Below are 20,000 nucleotides of genomic sequence, written 5' to 3'. Positions count from 1 at the left end.
TTTAGAACTGTTAGTAAATACAGCTGCCAACAGACACCGACCTCAAGGAGGGAACACTGGTTCAGTCTGATTTAGACCTGTTAGTAAATACAGCTTCCAACAGACACCGACCTCAAGGAGGGAACACTGGTTCAGTCTGATTTAGAACTGTTAGTAAATACAGCTGCCAACAGACACCGACCTCAAGGAGAGAATACAAGGCCACAATAATGTTTACATCTGTGTTCTCTCCACAGTATGAAGCGACTTTCAAGACATTTGAAACTGAAAACTACTTTGACTTCCCTTTTTTTTGTATTGGACCAAAAATGTACCTTGTATAGAGTTATGTGATTTCTACTATCAGACATGTCTTCACAGTGTGGTACCAACCCCAATGTTGGGTCATAGGGCTCCATGTCATAGGATTGAAATGCAGCGTTTGGTTCCATGCCCAGTATTGGGTGTGTCCCATAAGTATAGATTGGATAAGACTGCCAGGGGCACAGGGGCACAGGGCCTGGATGGGTGGGAGGGAGGGAGGGAGCAGGAAGTGGAGCAGGTCTTTACTGTCTGCTACCAAGCCCAGAGTCTCATCATTTTGCTTCTAGTATTGTCTATGGCAGAAAGGTCACAGGGGCTCTGCAGTGGGTGGGTGGGGGGGTGGGGTGGGTGGGTGGGTGGGTGGGGTGGAGTGGGTGGTTAAAGAGGGTAGGTCTACTGGTGCTGTGCCAGAGTATTACAAAGCTCACCCCATGGGTAAGCCCAGTCCCAGCGAGAGATTATCTAGTGCCATAATGAGGTTGTCTGGTGGTATAGTAACCAGACCTTAACACACCCCTAAACCCCCCTCACCTCACTCCCTCCCGAACCTCCTCCTACCTAAACCCCCCTCACCTCACCCCCTCCCACACCTCCTCCTACCTAAACCCCCCTCACCTCACTCCCTCCCGAACCTCCTCCTACCTAAACCCCCCCCACCTCACTCCCTCCCGAACATCCTCCTACCTAAACCCCCCTCACCTCACTCCCTCCCTCACCTCCTCCTATCTAAACCCCCCTCACCTCACTCCCTCCCACACCTCCTCCTACCTAAACCCCCCTCACCTCACTCCCTCCCACACCTCCTCCTACCTAAACCCCACACCTCACCCCCTTCATGTCCCTCCCTCCCTCCTCCCTCACCTCACCACCTTCATGTCTCCCTCCCTCACCTCACCCCCTTCATGTCTCCCTTCCCCCCTCACCTCCCCCCTCATGTCCCTCCCTCCCTCCCTCACCTCACCCCCTTCATGTCTCCCTTCCCCCCACACCTCACCCCCTTCATGTCTCCCTTCCCCCCCTTACCTCACTCCATGGGTCAGCATAGTTTCCCCGAGAGGCCGTCTGGTGGCATAGTTATCAGCCTTAACACCTCCCCCTCCTGTAACCCTCACCTCCCCCCTTCATGTCTCTCCCTCCCTCCCTCCATCCCTCACCTCCCCCCCTTCATGTCCCTCCCTCCCTCCCTCACCTCACCCCCTTCATGTCCCTCCCTCCCTCCCTCCCACACCTCACCCCTTCATGTCTCCCTCCCTCCCTCCCTCACCTCCCCCCCTTCATGTCTCCCTCCCTCCCTCCCTCCCCCCCTTCACGTCCCTCCCTCCCTCCCTCACCTCACCCCCTTCATGTCCCTCCCTCCCTCCCTCCCTCACCTCACCCCTTCATGTCTCCCTCCCTCCCTCCCTCACCTCACCCCCTTCATGTCTCGCTCCCTCTCTCACCTCTCCCCCTTCATGTCTCCCTCCCTCCCTCACCTCACCCCTTCATCCCTCCCTCCCTCCCTCCCTCCCTCACCTCACCCCCTTCATGTCTCCCTCCCTCCCTCCCTCACCTCACCCCTTCATGTCTCCCTCCCTCCCTCCCTCACCTCACCCCTTCATGTCTCCCTCCCTCCCTCACCTCACCCCTTCATGTCTCCCTCCCTCACCCTCACCTCACCCTTTCATGTCTCCCTCCCTCCCTTACCTCACCCCCTTCATGTCTCCCTCCCTCCCTTACCTCACCCCCTTCATGTCTCGCTCCCTCGCTCACCTCTCCCCCTTCATGTCTCCCTCCCTCCCTCACCTCACCCTTTCATGTCTCCCTCCCTCCCTTACCTCACCCCCTTCATGTCTCGCTCCCTCGCTCACCTCTCCCCCTTCATGTCTCCCTCCCTCCCTCACCTCACCCATTCATGTCTCCCTCCCTCCCTCCCTCACCTCACCCCTTCATGTCTCCCTCCCTCCCTTACCTCACCCCCTTCATGTCTCCCTCCCTCCCTTACCTCACCCCCTTCATGTCTCGCTCCCTCGCTCACCTCTCCCCCTTCATGTCTCCCTCCCTCCCTCACCTCACCCATTCATGTCTCCCTCCCTCCCTCCCTCACCTCACCCTTTCATGTCTCCCTCCCTCCCTTACCTCACCCCCTTCATGTCTCCCTCCCTCCCTCACCTCACCCTTTCATGTCTCCCTCCCTCCCTCACCTTACCCCCTTCATGTCTCCCTCCTTCCCTCACCTCACCCTTTCATGTCTCCCTCCCTCCCTCACCTCACCCCCTTCATGTCTCCCTCCCTCCCTCACCTCACCCTTTCATGTCTCCCTCCCTCCCTCACCTCACCCTTTCATGTCTCCCTCCCTCCCTCACCTCACCCTTTCATGTCTCCCTCCCTCCCTCACCTCACCCCCTTCATGTCTCCCTCCCTCCCTCACCTCACCCCTTCATGTCTCCCTCCTTCCCTCACCTCACCCTTTCATGTCTCCCTCCCTCCCTCACCTCACCCTTTCATGTCTCCCTCCCTCCCTCACTTCACCCTTTCATGTCTCCCTCCCTCCCTCACCTTACTCCCTTCATGTCTCCCTCCCTCCCTCACCTCACCCTTTCATGTCTCCCTCCCTCCCTCACCTCACCCTTTCATGTCTCCCTCCCTCCCTCACCTCACCCTTTCATGTCTCCCTCCCTCCCTCCTTCACCCCCTTCATGTCTCCCTCCCTCCCTCACCTCACCCCCTTCATGTCTCCCTCCCTCCCTCACCTCACCACCTTCATGTCTCCCTCCCTCCCACACCTCACCCCCTTCATGTCTCCCTCCCTCCCTCACCTCACCCCCTTCATGTCTCCATACCTCCCTCACCTCACCCCCTTCATGTCTCCCTCCCTCACCTCTCCCCCTTCATGTCTCCCTCCCTCCCTCCCTCACCTCACCCCCTTCATGTCTCCCTCCCTCCCTCCCTCACCTCACCCCCTTCATGTCTCGCTCCCTCGCTCACCTCTCCCCCTTCATGTCTCCCTCCCTCCCTCACCTCACCCCCTTCATGTCTCCCTCCCTCACCTCACCTCCTTCATGTCTCCCTCCCTCACCTCACCTCAACCCCTTTCATGTATCCCTCCCTCACCCTCACCCCCTTCATGTCTCCCTCCCTCCCTCCCTCACCTCACCCCCTTCATGTCTCGCTCCCTCGCTCACCTCTCCCCCTTCATGTCTCCCTCCCTCCCTCACCTCACCCCCTTCATGTCTCCCTCCCTCACCTCACCTCCTTCATGTCTCCCTCCCTCACCTCACCTCACCTTCTTCATGTCTCCCTCCCTCCCTCACCTCACCTCAACCCCCTTCATGTCTCCCTCCCTCACCTCACTCCCTTCATGTCTCCCTCCCTCCCTCACCTCACCACCTTCATGTCTCCCTCCCTCACCTCACCCCCTTCATGTCTCCCTCCCTCACCTCACCCACTTCATGTCTCCCTCACTCCCTCACCTCACTCCCTTCATGTCTCCCTCACTCCCTCACCTCACCCACTTCATGTCTCCCTCACTCCCTCACCTCTCCCCCTTCATGTCTCCCTCCCTCCCTCCCTCACCTCTCCCCCTTCATGTCTCCCTCCCTCCCTCCCTCACCTCTCCCCCTTCATGTCTCCCTCCCTCACCCTCACCTCACTCCCTTCATGTCTCCCTCCCTCCCTCACCTCTCCCCCTTCATGTCTCCCTCCCTCCCTCCCTTCTGGCTCGGACAAGGCAGAGTGGTGAGAGACTTTTTCTTAATTGGTCCTGTTCTCCTCAAAGCCTGTATTAAGTCACTCACGACTCTGGGAATTAAAAGGAGAAAGTGGAAAAAGCTGTAAACCTCTTACAAAGTCAATTGAAGTGCAACACAAAAGAGGCTGGCATTGAATGAACGTTCCAGTCAGAGAGAGAGAGAGAGTCACAGAACGTGACTGACTCTCTCTCTCTGACTGACTGACTGACTGACTGGGCAACCTCTGGTCTGGCCCCTGGGGATGTATCCCAAATGGAACATTCCCTATGAGGCCTGGTCAAAAGTAGTGCACTATATAGGGGATAGGGTACCACACAAGTCTGTACTCAGTGCACTGCCAAGTACATAGGAAGAATGACAGTACCTCCTTCTTTTAAACAGAATGGGAGTCAGTTTTGCCCAGTTTGTTTTATACACATTTATAATCACTGCCCAGTGTTACCAGATTTCTAAGAAATATCCCCTAGAATTACTTCCAAAACTTGAAATCATTTTATTTTTTTATTTTTGTGGTGTATTTGGGATTTCTTAAGAGTCTCCATCAATTCCTGCAAAGTCAGAAGCTACGTTCCTGCGGGTCCAAACAAGATGAAGGAAATTACTGTCCTACATACAACACATTATTACACCACTACTCTACCGCAGAATAGCATCACACTAAGACTGTACTGAGTGGAGACTACAGTATAGCATCACACTAAGACTGTACTGAGTGGAGACTACAGTATAGTATCACACTAAGACTGTACTGAGTGGAGACTACAGTATAGTATCACACTAAGACTGTACTGAGTGGAGACTACAGTATAGTATCACACTAAGACTGTACTGAGTGGAGACTACAGTATAGTATCACACTAAGACTGTACTCAGTGGAGACTACAGTATAGTATCACACTAAGACTGTACTGAGTGGAGACGACAGTATAGCATCACACTAAGCCTGTACTCAGTGGAGACTACAGTATAGCATCACACTAAGCCTGTACTCAGTGGAGACTACAGTATAGTATCACACTAAGCCTGTACTCAGTGGAGACTACAGTATAGTATCACACTAAGCCTGTACTCAGTGGAGACTACAGTATAGCATCACACTAAGACTGTACTGAGTGGAGACTACAGTATAGCATCACACTAAACCTGTACTCAGTGGAGACTACAGTATAGTATCACACTAAGCCTGTACTCAGTGGAGACTACAGTATAGCATCACACTAAGCCTGTACTCAGTGGAGACTACAGTATAGCATCACACTAAGACTGTACTCAGTGGAGACTACATTATAGTATCACACTAAGACTGTACTGAGTGGAGACTACAGTATAGCATCACACTAAGCCTGTACTCAGTGGAGACTACAGTATAGTATCACACTAAGTACTCAGTGGAGACTACAGTATAGCATCACACTAAGCCTGTACTGAGTGGAGACTACAGTATAGCATCACACTAAGACTGTACTGAGTGGAGACTACAGCATAGCATCACACTAAGACTGTACTGAGTGGAGACTACAGTATAGCATCACACTAAGCCTGTACTGAGTGGAGACTACAGTATAGCATCACACTAAGACTGTACTGAGTGGAGACTACAGTATAGCATCACACTAAGACTGTACTGAGTGGAGACTACAGTATAGCATCACACTAAGACTGTACTGAGTGGAGACTACAGTATAGTATCACACTAAGACTGTACTGAGTGGAGACTACAGCATAGCATCACACTAAGACTGTACTGAGTGGAGACTACAGTATAGCATCACACTAAGACTGTACTGAGTGGAGACTACAGTATAGCATCACACTAAGCCTGTACTCAGTGGAGACTACAGTATAGTATCACACTAAGTACTCAGTGGAGACTACAGTATAGCATCACACTAAGACTGTACTCAGTGGAGACTACAGTATAGCATCACACTAAGCCTGTACTCAGTGGAGACTACAGCATAGCATCACACTAAGACTGTACTCAGTGGAGACTACAGTATAGTATCACACTAAGACTGTACTCAGTGGAGACTACAGTATAGTATCACACTAAGCCTGTACTCAGTGGAGACTACAGTATAGTATCACACTAAGTACTCAGTGGAGACTACAGTATAGCATCACACTAAGACTGTACTCAGTGGAGACTACAGTATAGTATCACACTAAGACTGTACTCAGTGGAGACTACAGTATAGTATCACACTAAGTACTCAGTGGAGACTACAGTATAGTATCACACTAAGCCTGTACTCAGTGGAGACTACAGTATAGTATCACACTAAGCCTGTACTAAGTGGAGACTACAGTATAGTATCACACTAAGACTGTACTCAGTGGAGACTACAGTATAGTATCACACTAAGCCTGTACTCAGTGGAGACTACAGTATAGTATCACACTAAGTACTCAGTGGAGACTACAGTATAGCATCAAACTAAGACTGTACTCAGTGGAGACTACAGTATAGTATCACACTAAGACTGTACTCAGTGGAGACTACAGTATAGTATCACACTAAGTACTCAGTGGAGACTACAGTATAGTATCACACTAAGCCTGTACTCAGTGGAGACTACAGTATAGTATCACACTAAGCCTGTACTAAGTGGAGACTACAGTATAGTATCACACTAAGCCTGTACTCAGTGGAGACTACAGTATAGCATCACACTAAGACTGTACTCAGTGGAGACTACAGTATAGTATCACACTAAGACTGTACTCAGTGGAGACTACATTATAGTATCACACTAAGCCTGTACTCAGTGGAGACTACAGCATAGCATCACACTAAGTACTCAGTGTAGAATACAGTATAGTATCACACTAAGCCTGTACTCAGTGGAGACTACAGTATAGCATCACACTAAGCCTGTACTAAGTGGAGACTACAGTATAGTATCACACTAAGCCTGTACTCAGTGGAGACTACAGTATAGTATCACACTAAGACTGTACTCAGTGGAGACTACAGTATAGTATCACACTAAGTACTCAGTGGAGACTACAGTATAGTATCACACTAAGACGGTACTCAGTGGAGACTACAGTATAGTATCACACTAAGACTGTACTCAGTGGAGACTACAGTATAGTATCACACTAAGTACTCAGTGGAGACTACAGTATAGTATCACACTAAGTACTCAGTGTAGACTACAGTATCACACTAAGTACTCAGTGGAGACTACAGTATAGTATCACACTAAGCCTGTACTCAGTGGAGACTACAGTATAGTATCACACTAAGTACTCAGTGTAGACTACAGTATAGTATCACACTAAGTACTCAGTGGAGACTACAGTATAGTATCACACTAAGTACTCAGTGGAGACTACAGTATAGTATCACACTAAGACTGTACTCAGTGTAGACTACAGTATAGTATCACACTAAGTACTCAGTGGAGACTACAGTATAGTATCACACTAAGTACTCAGTGGAGACTACAGTATAGTATCACACTAAGTACTCAGTGGAGACTACAGTATCACACTAAGTACTCAGTGGAGACTACAGTATAGTATCACACTAAGTACTCAGTGGAGACTACAGTATAGTATCACACTAAGTACTCAGTGGAGACTACAGTATAGTATCACACTAAGTACTCAGTGGAGACTACAGTATAGTATCACACTAAGACTGTACTCAGTGGAGACTACAGTATCACACTAAGTACTCAGTGGAGACTACAGTATAGTATCACACTAAGTACTCAGTGGAGACTACAGTATAGTATCACACTAAGTACTCAGTGGAGACTACAGTATAGTATCACACTAAGTACTCAGTGGAGACTACAGTATAGTATCACACTAAGTACTCAGTGCACCAGAGGCTGGCCATCACACAGGAAGAGTTTCCTTCAACGTGAGTTTAAACAAGTTTGTTTGTTTTACACACATTTATTAGACTGACGCGTTTTCTCAGCCGTCTCTCAGATTCAGACTGTCTGGATGTCTGGACAGTTGACCATTGGATGCGAGCTAGCTGGTGGTGAGAGCCAGACATCTGCATCCCAAATGGCACCCTATTCCCTATATAGTGCACTACTTTTGACCAGAGCCCTATGGCACCCTATTCCCTATACAGTGTACTACTTTAACCAGGGTCCCTAGGGTTTAACAACTATACTGTTTAAGCAAGTGCTCTGACATCTGAGCCTGGTTATAACATTCACAGAGGTTATGACATCTGAGCCTGGTTATAACATCCACAGAGGTTATGACGTCTGAGCCTGGTTATAACATTCACAGAGGTTATGACATCTGAGTCTGGTTATAACAGCCACAGAGGTTATGACATCTGAGCCTGGTTATAACATTCACAGAGGTTATGACATCTGAGCCTGGTTATAACATCCACAGAGGTTATGACATCTGAGCCTGGTTATAGCATTCACAGAGGTTATGACATCTGAGCCTGGTTATAACATCCACAGAGGTTATGACATCTGAGCCTGGTTATAACAGCCACAGAGGTTATGACATCTGAGCCTGGTTATAACATCCACAGAGGTTATGACATCTGAGCCTGGTTATAACATTCACAGAGGTTATGACATCTGAGCCTGGTTATAACATCCACAGAGGTTATGACATCTGAGTCTGGTTATAACAGCCACAGAGGTTATGACATCTGAGCCTGGTTATAACATCCACAGAGGTTATGACATCTGAGCCTGGTTATAACATCCACAGAGGTTATGACATCTGAGTCTGGTTAATGGAATCTGACTAATGGAATCTGATTTAGGGTCCCATGGAATCTGACTAATGGAATCTGATTTAGGTCCCATGGAATCTGACTAATGGAATCTGATTTAAGGTCCATGGAATCTGATTTAGGGCCCATGGAATCTGATTTAGGGTCCATGGAATCTGGCTAATGGAATCTGATTTAGGGTCCATGGAATCTGGCTAATGGAATCTGATTTAGGGTCCATGGAATCTGACTAATGGAATCTGATTTAGGGTCCATGGAATCTGACTAATGGAATCTGATTTAGGGTCCATGGAATCCGACTAATGGAATCTGACTTGGGGTCCGTGGATTGTAACTCGTCCTCGTTGTTTTAACATTGACTGGTGATCCAGCACATATCAACAAGTCCTTGGGGTGATTTTTTATTTTTCCACCAGATTTGAGTCGCACTTTATTTAGACATTCCCCTTATAGATGATCTATAGATGGTCACAAGATCAAATAACTATTAAACACAACAGCTAAGATATGCAACAGCCTGCTAGAGTGACAGTTAGAATTAGGGTTACTGCTAGGGTTTAGGGTTTAGGGTTTAGGGTTTAGGGTTAATGCTAGGGTTTAGGGTTTAGGGTTTAGGGTTTAGGGTTAATGCTAGGGTTTAGGGTTTAGGGTTTAGGGCTTAGGGTTTAGGGTTTAGGGTTTAGGGTTACTGCCAGGGTTTAGGGTTTAGGGTTTAGGGTTAATGCTAGGGTTTAGGGTTTAGGGTTTAGTATTCTACCCCTGGCCACTACAGAGAGAAAGTGCCTCTACGGTCTCTGAAATTATCTGGTAGAAAGTTGAGCAGCAGTGAGATTATGATGAGGGGCCCCGCAGGGGGGGGGATCGGGATCCTTACACTAGAGAGAGAAACCCGTCTGCAGCTGCTTCCTCACGGTCTCAGAGCAGCCAAACTTCCACACAGAGAAACATCTTGCCATCTTATGTAATACATGGACCACTAGCCACTTTAAACTATGCCACTTTATGTTTACATACCCTACAGTACTCATCTCATATGTATATACCGTACTCTATACCATCTACTGCATCTTGCCTATGCCGTTCTGTACCACCACTCATTCATATATCTTTATGTACATATTCTTTATCCCTTTACACTTGTGTGTGTGTATAAGGTAGTAGTTGTGGAATTGTTAGGTTAGATTACTCGTTGGTTATTACTGCATTGTCGGGAACTAGAAGCACAAGCATTTCGCTAAACTCGCATTAACATCTGCTAACCATGTGTATGTGACAAATAAAATTTGATTTGATTTGATTTGAAATAGGCACCTTATTCCCTACATAAGGTGCATTTGGGAAAGTGTTCAGACCCCTTTCACTTTTTTTTACACTTTTTGTTACGTTACAGCCTTATTCTGTAATTGATTACATTGTTTTTTCCCCCCCTCATCAATCTACACACAATACCCCATAATGACAAAGCAAAAATAGGTTTTAAGAAATGTTTGCAAATGTATAAAAAAAAAAAAACTGAAATATCACATTTACATAAGTATTCAGACCCTTTTACTCAGTACCTCCTCAGGGAGGTGACCAAGAACCCGATGGTCACTCTGATAGAGCTCTAGAGTTCCTCTGTGGAGATGGGAGAACCTTCCAGAAGGACAACCATCTCTGCAGCACTTCACCAATCAGGCCTTTATGGTAGAGTGGCCAGACAGAATCCATGTCTCAGTAGGGCTTAACCCTTCTGTTGACCGGGGACCAATAGGGCTGAACCCTTCTGTTGACCGGGACCAATAGGGCTGAACCCTTCTGTTGGCCGGGGACCAATAGGGCTGAACCCTTCTGTTGACCGGGACCAATAGGGCTGAACCCTTCTGTTGACCGGGACCAATAGGGCTGAACCCTTCTGTTGGCCGGGGACCAATAGGGCTGAACCCTTCTGTTGACCGGGACCAATAGGGCTGAACCCTTCTGTTGACCGGGGACCAATAGGGCTGAACCCTTCTGTTGACCGTGACCAATAGGGCTGAACCCTTCTGTTGACCGGGACCAATAGGGCTGAACCCTTCTGTTGACCGGGGACCAATAGGGCTGAACCCTTCTGTTGGCCGAGGCCAATAGGGCTGGACCCTTCTGTTGACTGGGGACCAATAGGGCTGAACCCTTCTGTTGGCCGAGGCCAATAGGGCTGGACCCTTCTGTTGACCGGGGACCAATAGGGCTGAACCCTTCTGTTGACCGTGGCCAATAGGGCTGAACCCTTCTGTTGGCCGGGGACCAATAGGGCTGAACCCTTCTGTTGACCGTGGCCAATAGGGCTGAACCCTTCTGTTGGCCGGGACCAATAGGGCTGGACCCTTCTGTTGGCCGTGACCAATAGGGCTGGACCCTTGCTGTTGGCCATGACCCATTTCTTACGGATCCCTCAGGAAACCAGATCATACTTCAATGGAGGCTGCAGCGTCAACGAGCTGTTGGGGAACGGTGTTCGGTTGCAACCTACTTTTCCTGGAACACATTATCGGACACGGTCCAAAAGGGAATGGCCTTTCCAAAGGGAAGACGAGGAGGTGAGCGCTGGGAATGTTGTTACTCAACGGCCAACCGCTCGCCATGAGAAACACTAACAAAAGATTAACAAAGATCTATCGGTCAAGGGCACGGTCAGGAGTGTGTGTGTGTGTGTGTGTGTGTGTGTGTGTGTGTGTGTGTGTGTGTGTGTGTGTGTGTGTGTGTGTGTGTGTGTGTGTGTGTGTGTGTGTGTGTGTGTGTGTGTGTGATTGTGAGCGGTGAACCAGCCGGGTCAACACGTACCTATAGTTATGTGGTGGCTGCTGCTCCAATGGGCTCACGTGCGGACCAGCGTGGTCTGAATGGTGTGGGATGGTGCCTCCATTGGTCTGAGGGGAGTGGGATGGTGCCTCCATTGGTCTGAGTGGTGTGGGATGTGGCCTCCATTGGTCTGAGGGGTGTGGCATGGTGCCTCCATTGGTCTGAATGGTGTGGGATGATGCCTCCATTGGTCTGAGGGGAGTGGGATGGTGCCTCCATTGGTCTGAGTGGTGTGGGATGTGGCCTCCATTGGTCTGAGGGGTGTGGGATGGTGCCTCCATTGGTCTGAGGGGTGTGGGATGGTGCCTCCATTGGTCTGAATGGTGTGGGATGGTGCCTCCATTGGTCTGAATGGTGTGGGATGGTGCCTCCATTGAAGCCACCCCTATGGGCCCTGGTCAAAAGTATTCAACTTTAATAGGGAATAGGGCTCTGGTCTATAGTAGTACCACTATATAGGGAATAGGGCTCTGGTCTATAGTAGTACCACTATATAGGGAATAGGGCTCTGGTCTATAGTAGTAACACTATATAGGGAATAGGGCTCTGGTCTATAGTAGTACCACTATATAGGGAATAGGGCTCTGGTCTAAAGTAGTACCACTATATAGGGAATAGGGCTCTGGTCTATAGAAGTACCAATATATAGGGAATAGGGCTCTGGTCTATAGTAGTACCACTATATAGGGAATAGGGCTCTGGTCTATAGTAGTACCACTATATAGGGAATAGGGCTCTGGTCTATAGTAGTACCACTATATAGGGAATAGGGCTCTGGTCTATAGTAGTACCACTATATAGGGAATAGGGCTCTGGTCTAAAGTAGTACCACTATATAGGGAATAGGGCTCTGGTCTATAGTAGTGCACTATATAGGGAATAGGGCTCTGGTCTATAGTAGTACCACTATATAGGGAATAGGGCTCTGGTCTATAGTAGTACCACTATATAGGGAATAGGGCTCTGGTCTATAGTAGTACCACTATATAGGGAATAGGGCTCTGGTCTATAGTAGTACCACTATATAGGGAATAGGGCTCTGGTCTATAGTAGTACCACTATATAGGGAATAGGGCTCTGGTCTATAGTAGTACCACTATATAGGGAATAGGGCTCTGGTCTATAGTAGTACCACTATATAGGGAATAGGGCTCTGGTCTAAAGTAGTACCACTATATAGGGAATAGGGCTCTGGTCTATAGTAGTACCACTATATAGGGAATAGGGCTCTGGTCTATAGTAGTGCACTATATAGAGAATAGGGCTCTGGTCTATAGTAGTACCACTATATAGGGAATAGGGCTCTGGTCTATAGTAGTACCACTATATAGGGAATAGGGCTCTGGTCTATAGTAGTACCACTATATAGGGAATAGGGCTCTGGTCTATAGTAGTACCACTATATAGGGAATAGGGCTCTGGTCTATAGTAGTACCACTATATAGGGCTCTGGTCTAAAGTAGTACCACTATATAGGGAATAGGGCTCTGGTCTATAGTAGTACCACTATATAGGGAATAGGGCTCTGGTCTATAGTAGTACCACTATATAGGGCTCTGGTCTATAGTAGTACCACTATATAGGGAATAGGGCTCTGGTCTATATTAGTACACTACTATATAGACCAGAGCCCTATTCCCTATATAGTGGTACTACTATAGACCAGAGCCCTATTCCCTATATAGTGGCACTACTATAGACCAGAGCCCTATTCCCTATATAGTGGCACTACTATAGACCAGAGCCCTATTCCCTATATAGTGGTACTACTATAGACCAGAGCCCTATTCCCTATATAGTGGCACTACTATAGACCAGAGCACAGAATAGGGAGCCATTTGGGAAGCAGCCTAGATCTATGTCAGAAAGTCTCTTCACTCCTTCCTGCTCCATCAGTCTGTCTGCTATCTCCCTCCCTCCCTCCTTCACTCCTTCCTGCTCCGTCAGTCTGTCTGCTATCTCCCCCCCCCTCCTTCACTCCTTCACTCCTTCACTCCTTCCTGCTCCATCAGTCTGTCTGCTATCTCCCTCCCTCCCTCCCTCCTTCACTCCTTCCTGCCCCATCAGTCTGTCTGCTATCTCCCTCCCTCCCTCCTTCACTCCTTCCTGCTCCATCAGTCTGTCTGCTCCCTCCCTCCCTCCTTCACTCCTTCACCCCTTCACTCCTTCCTGCTCCGTCAGTCTGTCTGCTATCTCCATCCCTCCCTCCTTCACTACTTCCTGCTCCGTCAGTCTGTCTGCTATCTCCCTCCCTCCTTCACTCCTTCCTGCTCCATCAGTCTGTCTGCCAACTCCCTCCCTCCCTCCTTCACTACTTCCTGCTCCGTCAGTCTGTCTGCTATCTCCATCCCTCCCTCCTTCACTACTTCCTGCTCCGTCAGTCTGTCTGCTATCTCCCTCCCTCCTTCACTCCTTCCTGCTCCATCAGTCTGTCTGCTATCTCCCTCCCTCCTTCACTCCTTCCTGCTCCATCAGTCTGTCTGATATCTCCCTCCCTCCCTCCTTCACTCCTTCCTGCTCCATTAGTCTGTCTGCTATCTCCCTCCCTCCCTCCTTCACTCCTTCACTCCTTCCTGCCCAATCAGTCTGTCTGCTATCTCCCTCCCTCCCTCCTTCACTCCTTCCTGCTCCATCAGTCTGTCTGCTATCTCCCTCCTTCCCTCCTTCACTCCTTCCTGCTCCGTCAGTCTGTCTGCTATCTCCCTCCCTCCCTCCTTCACTCCTTCCTGCTCCGTCAGTCTGTCTGCTATCTCCCTCCCTCCCTCCTTCACTCCTTCCTGCTCCATCAGTCTGTCTGTTATCTCCCTCCCTCCCTCCTTCACTCCTTCCTGCTCCATCAGTCTGTCTGATATCTCCCTCCCTCCTTCACTCCTCCTGCTCCATCAGTCTGTCTGCTATCTCCCTCCCTCCTTCACTCCTTCCTGCTCCGTTAGTCTGTCTGCTATCTCCCTCCCTCCCTCCTTCACTCCTTCCTGCTCCGTCAGTCTGTCTGCTATCTCCCTCCCCCCTCCTTCACTCCTTCACTCCTTCACTCCTTCCTGCTCCGTCAGTCTGTCTGCTATCTCCCTCCCTCCTTCACTCCTTCCTGCTCTGTCAGTCTGTCTGCTATCTCCCTCCCTCCCTCCTTCACTCCTTCCTGCTACGTCAGTCTGTCTGCTATCTCCTTCCTTCACTCCTTCCTGCTCCATTAGTCTGTCTGCTGACTCCTTCCTTCCCTCCTTCCCTCCTTCTCTACTCTGCCAGTCTGTCTGCTGACTCCATCCTTCCCTCCTTCCTGCTCCATCAGTCTGTCTGCTGACTCCTTCCTTCCCTCCTTCCTGCTCCATCAGTCTGTCTGCTGGCTCCCTCCCTCCCGCCATCTCCTTCCTGCTCCATCAGTCTGTCTGCTTACTCCATCCTTCCCTCCTTCCTGCTCCGTCAGTCTGTCTGCTATCTCCTTCCTTGATTCCTTCCTGCTCCATTAGTCTGTCTGCTGACTCCTTCCTTCCCTCCTTCCCTCCTTCTCTACTCTGCCAGTCTGTCTGCTAACTCCATCCTTCCCTCCTTCCTGCTCCATCAGTCTATCTGCTGACTCCTTCCTTCCCTCCTTCCTGCTCCATCAGTCTGTCTGCTGACTCCTTCCTTCCCTCCTTCCCTCTTTCCTGCTCCATTAGTCTGTCTGCTGACTCCCTCCTTCCCTCCTTCTCTACTCCGTCAGTCAGCTGGGCTCTGGGCTGTTGACTCCCTCCTTCCATCCTTCTCTGCTCCGTCAGTCAGCTGGGCTCTGGGCTGTTGACTCCCTCCCTCCATCCTTCTCTGCTCCGTCAGTCAGCTGGGCTCTGGGCTGCTGACTCCCTCCTTCCCTCCTTCTCTGCTCCGTCAGTCAGCCGGGCTCTGGGCTGTTGACTCCCTCCTTCCCTCCTTCTCTGCTCCGTCAGTCAGCTGGGCTCTGGGCTGCTGACTCCCTCCTTCCCTCCTTCTCTGCTCCGTCAGTCAGCCGGGCTCTGGGCTGTTGACTCCCTCCTTCCCTCCTTCTCTGCTCCGTCAGTCAGCTGGGCTCTGGGCTGCTGACTCCCTCCCTCCATCCTTCTCTGCTCCGTCAGTCAGCTGGGCTCTGGGCTGCTGACTCCCTCCTTCCCTCCTTCTCTACTCCGTCAGTCCTTCCCTCCTTCTCTACTCCGTCAGTCAGCTGGGCTCTGGGCTGTTGACTCCCTCCTTCTCTACTCCGTCAGTCCTTCCCTCCTTCTTTAAGAGTGCATCCCAAATGTGCTCTGGTCTAAAGTAGTGCACTACCATAGGGACCTGGTCTAAAGTAGTACACTACCATAGGGCCCTGGTCTAAAGTAGTACACTACCATAGGGCCCTGGTCTAAAGTAGTACACTACCATAGGGCCCTGGTCTAAAGTAGTACACTACCATAGGGCCCTGGTCTAAAGTAGTACACTACCATAGGGCCCTGGTCTAAAGTAGTGCACTACCATAGGGCCCTGGTCAAAAGGAGTGCACTACCATAGGGCTCTGGTCTAAAGTAGTGCACTACCATCGGGCCCTGGTCTAAAGTAGTGCACTACCATAGGGCCCTAGTCTAAAGTAGTGCACTACCATAGGGCCCTGGTCAAAAGTAGTGCACTACCATAGGGCTCTGGTCTAAAGTAGTGCACTACACAGGTAATAGGGCTCTGGTCTAAAGTAGTGCACTACACAGGGAATAGGGCTCTGGTCTAAAGTAGTGCACTACACAGGTAATAGGGCTCTGGTCTAAAGTAGTGCACTACACAGGGAATAGGGCTCTGGTCTAAAGTAGTGCACTACACAGGTAATAGGGCTCTGGTCTAAAGTAGTGCACTACACAGGTAATAGGGCTCTGGTCTAAAGTAGTGCACTACACAGGGAATAGGGTACCATTAGCGATGTATCCCTGCATGCAGGAGAAGACACATGACGTTATAGAGAAAGAAGTGGGTTTTAAATGGGTTTACATGATCTGTTCTAAGATCTGTTCTAAGATCTGCTCTGAGATCTGCTCTAAGATCTGCTCTAAGATCTGTTCTGAGATCTGTTCTAAGATCTGTTCTAAGATCTGTTCTAAGATCTGTTCTGAGATCAATCAATCACATGTATTGCTACAGCCCTTTTTACATCAGCCGTTGTCACAAAGTGCTTATAGAGGAACTCAGCCTCAAACCACAGTATCTGTTTGTTTTCAAGAGAAGAAGGGTTTTTAAAGCAGCACGACATAAAGCCCCACCCCCCTCGACAGAGATAACAGGTTTGTAGGAGCATCCGAGGGAGGAAGGGAGGAGAAGGGAGGGAGGAAGAGGGAGGGAGGAAGAGGGAGGGAGGAGGAGGGAGGAAGAGGGAGGTGGGAGGAGAGAGGAGAGAGGAGAGAGGAGAGAGGAGAGAGGAGAGAGGAGAGAGGAGAGAGGAGAGGGAGATAGGAGAGTGGAAGGAGGAGAGAGGAGAGAGGAGAGAGGAGAGTGGAAGGAGGAGAGAGGAGGGACAGAGGAAGACAGGGAGAGAGGGAAATGCAGGTGAAAGAGGAGGAGGGACAGAGAAAGACAGGGAGAGAGGGAGATGCAGGGGAAAGAGGAGGAGGGACAGAGGAAGACAGGGAGAGAGGGAGATGCAGGGGAAAGGGGAGGAGAGACAGAGGAAAACAGGAAGACAGGGAGATGAAGGGGAAAGGGGAGGAGAGACAGAGGAAGACAGGAAGACAGGGAGATGAAGGGGAAAGGGGAGGAGGGACAGAGGAAGACAGGGAGAGAGGGAGATGAAGGGGAAAGAGGAGGAGGGACAGAGGAAGACAGGGAGAGAGGGAGATGCAGGGGAAAGGGGAGGAGAGACAGAGGAAGACAGGAAGACAGGGAGATGAAGGGGAAAGGGGAGGAGGGACAGAGGAAGACAGGGAGAGAGGGAGATGAAGGGGAAAGGGGAGGAGGGACAGAGGAAGACAGGGAGAGAGGGAGATGCAGGGGAAAGGGGTAGAGGGACAGAGGAAGACAGGGAGATGAAGGGGAAAGGGTAGGAGAGTGCCCTGTGGGCGAGGCGAGGCGAGTCAAGCTGTGCGGCTTGGCGTCTCTTACAACAACTTTGTTAGTGCTGCGGTAACTGTTACCAGGAGACCTCGTCTGCCTCTCAGATGTCTCTGGTCCAAAGTAGTGCACTATGTAGGGAATAGGGTGTCATAGGGCTCTGGTCCAAAGTAGTGCACTATATAGGGAATAGGGTGTCATAGGGCTCTGGTCTAAAGTAGTGCACTATATAGGGAATAGGGTGTCATAGGGCTCTGGTCTAAAGTAGTGCACTATATAGGGAATAGGGTGCCATTTCTGGATGCACACCTTAGTGATTGGCTCAGCTCTCATGCAGGAAGGCGAAAACAAGACGACTTGTGAAACCAGCCAACCCACATGGGGTGAATCAATAACCAGTCCCAGGTTTTTCGTCAAAACATACAGAAAAAAAAATGATTTCCCGAAACAAATACAAGCCATTCGGGACACATTTTGTAATAAATATGCGCACGTGTAATTTCTGATACTCACAGAGGGACGTTTCAATTGATTTCAGCAAACCACAAGACTCAAAATATTAAACTGGCAGACAGACAGAAACGGATTGGATCCATCTGTGAGACAGTGTAAGGGATAGCTGAGGGCTCTGTCCCAAATGGCACCCTATTCCCTATATAGTACACTACTTTAGACCAGAGCCCTATGGCACCCTATTCCGTATTATAGTGCACTACTTTAGACCAGAGCCCTATGACACCCTATTCCCTATATAGTGCACTACTTTTGACCAGGGTATATAGGGCTCCGGTTAAAAGTAGTGCACTAAATCTGAAATAGGTGCCATTTTGGGAGGTAGTCCTAAGTGAATGGTCAACTTCCCCGGTTAAAGGTTCACTAGTTTAACCAGTAATCAACAGTCAGTAATGAAAAACGTTGTAAAGGCAGACCCCCCCCCCCCATGCCGTCTCCTTCATGTGTTCCCCGCTGCATTCCTACATTCCTGCACGCTATCACGCCATCTTCTGTTGAGATATTTACATGAGGTCATGATGTCAAACGGTGGCTGTTACCGGGACTGAAGCCGGTTGGAGATTCATATCACACCCCCCCCCATGACCTTTCACCTACTGAGTGACCCTTTTTTTTTCTTCATCCAGACAAAACGGAGCACAATCCTAAACCCATCAACCTGTGATTTTAAAATGTTGAGTACAAAATGTCCCCCCCGAAAGCTTGTCAACTCTAACTCTGTATTGCGTTGTGGTTTTATAGTTGTTAATTAAGCGATTCACCAAATGTTTGGTTTGGTACGTCGGTATGTTTCATTCTTGGAATATCACGCCGACATTTGTGGATCTTTGTAATGTCAGCGTGAAACATAACGTCCTGACCAGACAGGACACGTCGCCGGGTTTGGGTTCCGTGTAACTTTTCCTTTCTGTTGTTGTCGAACGTAGATAGTGTGCAGAGCATAGAGGTTCTACTGCCTGATCTGAATTCTAATCCCCTGATTCTAATGGTGAGAGGACGGCTGCCTAGGGTCCACAGGTTTGAGTTGTACCGTGGAATGAGATGTGAATGACTACTTTCCTGTTTTTCCATCGTTTTCACAATGACTGTGACCCCCCACATACTACTCTCTAGTCGTTCTGTTCATTAACCCCAAAAACAAAGAGCAAAGACAAAGCAATTTTGACCTTTTCAGAATTTCATAATGTATGCTAAAAAAGCGACAATGTATCCTCTCTCTCCCTCTCCCAATCTCTCTCTCTCTCTCTCTCTCTCTCTCTCTCTCTCTCTCTCTCTCTCTCTCTCTCTCTCTCTCTCTCTCTCTCTCTCTCTCTCTCTCTCTCTCTCTCTCTCTCTCTCTCTCTCTCTCTCTCTCTCTCTCTCTCTCTCTCTCTCTCTCTCTCTCCTCTCCCTTCTCTCTCTCTATCCCTCCCTCCCTCCTCTCTCTCTATCCCTCTCTCCTCTCCCTCCTCTCTCTCTCTCTATCCCTCCCTCTCTCCTCTCCCTCCTCTCTCTCTCTCTCTCTCTCTCTCTCTCTCTCTCTCTATCCCTCCCTCCCTCCCTCCTCTCTCTCTATCCCTCTCCCTCCCTCTCTCTCTCTCTCTCTCTCTCTCTCTCTCTCTCTCTCTCTCTCTCTCTCTCTCTCTCTCTCTCTCTCTCTCTCTCTCTCTCTCTCTCTCTCTCTCTCTCTCTCTCTCTCTCTCTCTCTCTCTCTCTCTCTCTCTCTCTCTCTCTCTATCCCTCCCTCCCTCTCTCCTCTCCCTCCTCTCCCTCCTCTCTCTCTCTCCCTCCTCTCTCTCCCTCTCTTCTCTACCTCTCTCTCTCTATCCCTCCCTCCCTCCCTCTTTCCTCTCCCTCCTCTCTCTCTCTCTCTCTCTCTATCCCTCCCTCCCTCTCTCCTCTCTCTTCGTTAA

At 49.6% G+C, this 20,000-nt stretch overlaps 1 protein-coding gene across 1 annotated transcript in view; it reads left to right on the top strand.

Moving 5' to 3' along the window:
* hsd11b2 (hydroxysteroid (11-beta) dehydrogenase 2) overlaps positions 1 to 20,000 on the top strand; it is a 46,358-nt gene that overhangs the window by 14,093 nt on the left and 12,265 nt on the right. The window lies entirely within an intron of this gene.

Source organism: Salvelinus alpinus, chromosome 5 (genome assembly GCF_045679555.1).
Source record: "Salvelinus alpinus chromosome 5, SLU_Salpinus.1, whole genome shotgun sequence".
Lineage (NCBI taxonomy): Eukaryota > Metazoa > Chordata > Actinopteri > Salmoniformes > Salmonidae > Salvelinus > Salvelinus alpinus.
This window is presented reverse-complemented; position numbering and strand designations above follow the sequence as displayed.